The sequence below is a fragment of the Crinia signifera genome, chromosome 11 (genome assembly GCF_055691185.1).
Source record: "Crinia signifera chromosome 11, ASM5569118v1, whole genome shotgun sequence".
In the NCBI taxonomy this organism is placed as follows: domain Eukaryota; kingdom Metazoa; phylum Chordata; class Amphibia; order Anura; family Myobatrachidae; genus Crinia; species Crinia signifera.
In genome coordinates, this window is record NC_139227.1 from 123,602,369 (window position 1) to 123,608,322 (window position 5,954).

Consider the following 5,954-nt stretch of genomic DNA (forward strand, 5'->3'; position numbering starts at 1 on the left):
GATGTGCTGCATATTCAGGAAGGAGGGGAGGAGACTCAGCGTGTGCCCTGGAGACGCGTCCCCGCGTGAGGGCGTGGCTGCATATATTATGCTAATAAGGCTTGCTGATTTCAGGGTTTGCTGTGCACGGGGATGAACTTGCTCCAGTTTGTTTTACTCAGAGGATGTTATCTATATATTTATATATAGATATATTAAACATTTAAATGAAGTTGGATCATTTGCATTGCATTTACCATAGGTGAGGATTATTAGACCACCAGTTGTTACTGGTCGACAGTGAAAAGGTCGACCCGGGAAATAAGGTTGATATGCATGAGGTTGACAAAATGGACAAAAATGTCCACTAAATCAATATTTCGACATGGAAATGGTTGACATATGAAAAAGGTGGACATGAGTTTTTTCACTGTTTTTTTTTCTGCCTGTGACGTCACCTGTTGACATGGAACCCCAATTAGTGTAGTTCATACGCTCGCCATGCGCCAGACCTCGTGCCTCGCTCCACTGGCGCTTCACTCGGCACACTTTACCATTCCCAATTGTAGTCCACGTGGATGGTAAAGTGTGATCAAGTTATCTAAGTGAAAAAAATTGTGAAAAACGCATGTCGACCGTTGCCACGTCAACCTACTAATTGTTTTGTCGTCTGTGTATGCAGCTCAGTCTGACAGTGTGTATGCGCTAATTGTCCAGCCGCCGGCCGGTGGTGGCCCCAATCACCGTCTGTGTCTGGGGCTTCAGTGCGTTGGATATCTGTGCGACTGCAATGTGTTAGCGCCTGAACACGCGGCCGCCATCATTAGTATCGGGATTACGGGCAGCAGCTCACTGGATTCAGTAAAGGACGGAGTTGCTTTTCATATCGGTTCTGCGCAGAGGCGTACCTAGATATTTGTAGGCCCCATAGCAAAAGTTTGTAAGGGCCCCCTATTTAGCAACTGATGGTGATAAAAGTATGTATACTATATTACTTAGACAGCAAAGAGAGGCCCCCATCACCTCTGGGCCCCATAGTAGGGATGGCCATCGTTGCCATTGCCATCGATGGCAATTCTGCAACAGGCCATCGATAGTGCTAAACTATGCAATAGATGACCATCAATATTTTTACATATCGATGGTCATCATTGTGTTTGATTGATTGGCCTGCTGTGGGCCAATCAAAATATGGGGGTGGGGCTTCACGGTTGTCAGGGGGCGGAGCTATGCTCCGTGTCCGGGCACTTTGAAAAAAAAAAGCAAAACATTGTTTTGCTGTTCCATTGATGGAGGGAAACCATCTGTTCTCCCCCATCGATGGCAAAAGTATTCAACATCGGCCATTAACCATCGATGATTTCGAATCATCGATGGTCGATGGCAATCCCTACCCCATAGCAGCTGCACCCTTTGCACCTATGGTAGTTACGCCCTTGGTTCTGCGCTTGTGTGACCGGGTCCTGCAACGTCAGATGTTGATCGGCATCAGACTGTCAGTGACTGATTCTATTTGAGGGCAGGGAGGGGGCGACTTGGGCTCCATTTCACCAAACTGTTTAGGGTTGTTGCACAGAGATTACTTGGCATCTGCAATGGGCAGCTTGCGCTGGTAACCATCTGAAAAACCGTAACCATTTTTCAGGGAGGGTCTGTGACGTAGGGATGGCCATCGATCATTGATTATTCAAAATCAATGATGGTTTATGACCGATGTCAAATATTTTGGATTGCGATCTGCACTAATTTTATAATTCATTACCATTGCGTGGGGTGTTTTCTCTTTCTGTCTGGACAGCCGCTTTCTACTCGCAGTTATCTGCAAATTTGCCGATGAACGATCAGGGCTGAATCAGGCACTTAGTACGCAGGTGAGATCGGTACCGCAGCAGGAGGCATCTGCTTGTGCCTCGTGCTGCAATATAATACAGCACTATTACTGCTGCTTCCAGTGATAGCAACTCCAACCACTGAATAACCCCCTCTGTGCGTAATGTCCTAGGTGCATGGTTGGTGTAAAGGCCCATACACACTGGGCGACTCGGTTTACTAGTCTGAACGGCTTTCAGCTCCAAAGCCGGCCAGTATGTGCGGGGCAGGGATGAGCAGTGAGCGCTGATTCGAGGTCCCCCATCATCGCTGGCCCAGACACTCATCTCTGCCTTTTTCAGCCCAGCGATTTTCCCCTTCATCTGTCAGCATATATGCCCAGTGTGTATGCCCCTTTAGACGGCCAGACACACCTGTGCGAACAAATACTACCCATTGAAATTGCTTCCCATTTATCTCTACGTAGTAACCAGACACTCTCACAACAGGCCCTTATTCTGATTCACTCGCAAAGGCAAATTCCTTCTCAAATGGGCAAAACCAGGTGCACTGCAGGTGGGGCAGATGTAACTTGTGCAGGGAGATTTAGATTTGGTTGAGTTATTTTGTTTGGTACTCTTTACCTAGAACGGCGCCAGCGATTGAAATCGCGGTCGTCGTGGGTAAAAATCGCGGTCATCGCGGTCATCGCGGGTAAATCGGGATGACCGCGATGCCCGCGATGACCGCGATCACCGCGATTTTCCCATAGGGAACAATGTTAAAACGGCAGATTGACCGCGATTTTACTGTTAAATGCCTCAATGGACCCGATTTGGGGCCAAAAAGGCCAAATTAACCCTTAAATGTTCCCCCAAATTTTTAACGCCACCCCACGATCCACGCCAACCCGAAGCGTGGCGAGCGCAGCGAGCCCGCGAGGGGCGGCGGTACGCGTCCTCCGACCTTTTCATGCCCTACTATCCACTAGGGCGTGGTGTGAGAATATAATAGTGTGGCGAGCGCAGCGAGCCACCGAGCCCGAAGCGTGGCGAGCGCAGCGAGCCCCGCGAGGGGACGCGGATACCTTCACAGGTAGACGCGTCCCTTCGCGGGCTTCACAGGTGTCCGCCTCGCCACGGACACCTGTGAAGCCCGCGAGGGGACGCGCATAACTGTGAAGGTATCCGCGTCCCCTCGCGAGGCTCGCTGCGCTCGCCACGCTTCGGGCTCGGTGGCTCGCTGCGCTCGCCACACTATTATATTCTCACACCACGCCCTAGTGGATAGTAGGGCATGAAAAGGTCGGAGGACGCGTACCGCCGCCCCTCGCGGGCTCGCTGCGCTCGCCACGCTTCGGGTTGGCGTGGATCGTGGGGTGGCGTTAAAAATTTGGGGGGACATTTAAGGCTTAATGGGCTCTGTGGCCCATTTAACATTGATTCCTATGGCCAAATCGGGTGGATTGAGGCATTTAACAGTAAAATCGGGTCCTTCGCGCCTTTTAACATTGATTCCTATGGGAAATCGGGAGCATCGCGTCGCGGGCATCGCGGGTACATTTATGGCCGGCCGCGACGCGACCGACACGATTTTCATGTTTAACATTGGTTTCAATGGGAAATCGCGGGCATCGCGTCGGTCGCGTCGCGGCCATACATAAATGTACCCGCGATGCCCGCGACGGGCGCCCTTCTAGGTAAAGAGTACCTTTTGTTTCTGTGCAGGGAAAATACTGGCTGCTTTATTTTTACACTGCAATATAGATCTCACTGAAGTAAAACCCCACCCAAATCTAATTCTCTTCTGCAGATGTTACATCTGCCCCACCTGCAGTGCACATGGTTTTGTTCATTTGAGAAGGAATTTGCCTTTGCGAGTGAACCAGAATAATGGCCACAGACACAGGTCCATAAGACTTCAGCTAGCTTAATTCCTTCATATGCAGAATGACTCCTTGGATCCAGAAGCAAGCGCAGTAAGGTGAAAATCAATTGCAGGTAACTAAAAAGGGGTCACAATAGCCACATAGTAACATTTAAGGATGGGGGGGGGAGGCGGACTGGCATTCTTCCTAATGACTCATAAAAAAAATAAAGAAAACAGATACAGCTGTAGGCTGGTTTTACTACAGTTATAACTAAAAAATATATACCGTGTTTCCCCGAGAATAAGACACTGTCTTATTTTTTTTTTCACCCAAAAAAGACCATAGGTCTTATTTTCGGGGGAGGGCTTATTTTAATAGACCTTGACAGGTCCATTAAAACATGCCCCACTGTGCCTTTAAAAAAATGCCCCACTGCGCCTTTATAAAAATGCCCCAGTCCACAATTACCAGTCATCCATTGTACCTGTTTGTGTAATGGATAAAGGACCTGCCGGCGCTGTGTGTGCTGAGCGGCGTTGAGCTGAGAGGCGATGTGCGCAGCGTGATGTGCGCGGCGTGACGTCACGCCGCGCCTACCGCAATGCATCCCTGGGAACGGGAGCTGCGGTGTTGCAGGCGTGAGAGGAGGTGAGCGGAGGGCAGCGGGGGTCAGCGGGGGTCAGCGGGGCTGAGCGGGGCCTACCGTACACCTACGGTACAAAATACCGGTACCAAAAAATAAATGGGAAATTTGATAGGGCTTAATTTCGGGGGAGGGCTTATTTTGGACCAGCGTCCAAAATCTGGGGTAGGGCTTATTATCGGGGTAGGTCTAATTATCGGGGAAACACGGTAACAACATTTTTAATATGGTGGGGTTGCAATTGTATGGTTCCTAGGGGTGGTAATAGTCTGTGGGAGCAAAGTCTCACATAGGCAGCGTTAACGCTTCAGAAATCACAGGGAAAATGGTGTGCTGGCCATTTTATCAGCTATTTAAGCATGCGCAGTAGAATCGGGGACAGCGCTAGTTATCCCCTAGTAACCCGGAGCGTACATCGCTGCCGGATAGAAAGAATTGTGGGTACTTGTGTACTTTCACGGCTCCCATCGCATGCCATATGTAGTGGCATGCGATGTCATGCGATTTTTGCAGTTTTTATGCATTTAAAAAAAAAGCGATTTTTAACAGTTTGATACTAATTTCAATGCATTTGGATGCATTTCTGTTGAAAATCGCATGCGATCGCATGCGATTTTTTACTATGCGATGGACATCGTGGGAGCCGTGATTGTACACAAGTACCGAATTGTGTAACATTTTCAATGAGAAGTAACTTCGTCATCTTTGTGGCCACCGATTACGCTACGGAACTTACGTAGCGTACGGGGAGCCACAAGGGTTATTTTCGGGGTCCACGCCACCCTTCTGAGACCATACCACCATCTATTACCTTTAGTAAAGTTGTGGCGAGCAGACAGCGTCCGACTGGGAGGGCAGGGGCCCACCGGGGGCGTGCCTGATGTATTACATCACTATGTGGGCAGGTCCGGCATGTGACATCATGACGCAGCGGGTGTCATGACATCAGCCGTTCTGTCATCCTGCTGCTCTGGGCTCCTCCCGGCTCCCTCACTCCGGCCTTTACGCTGCCTCCCCCACGCACTCCAGCTTCTGCAGCGGCCCAGCGTGCTCCACACGCCCGGCGGGGGACCGAGGATAAAGGTTTCTGCCAGAACCCGCCCACCTAAAAAAAGTGGGTGGGGTTAAAAATCAGCGGGGCCTACCGGGGAATTCCCCGGTCCCCCGCCAGGCCAGTCCAAGCCTGCGAGCGGACAATTCCAATTCACGTAGCAGCTAACATAACTGGCGTAAGCGGTGGCCGCAAAGATGAGGAAGTACCGTAAGTTATACACACAGTTTCTTTAAGCATAAATCAGTGACTATGGGGGAGATTTATCAAAGTTTGGAGAAAGGATAAAGCTCCAACCAATCTGTTACTGTTAAATACAGTCTGTAAAATGACAGCTAGGATCTGATTGGATGGTACTGACTGACTGTACCTGTCTCCACTTTACCTCTCTCCAAGCTTTGATAAATCTCCCCTAGGCTATGAGTGCTGCTACAGCTATAATTGTGATGATGTGATTGGCTTTTTTCAACGTCTATCAAACTAGCACTTCCTGACGATTGGGTTTCTTCAAATGCTGTGCTATAGGCAAGATGCACTGCCCATCATCCTATTCGTAATACGATTGGTTCTCAATAGGCATTAGGGCGGGATCAGCCCTGAAT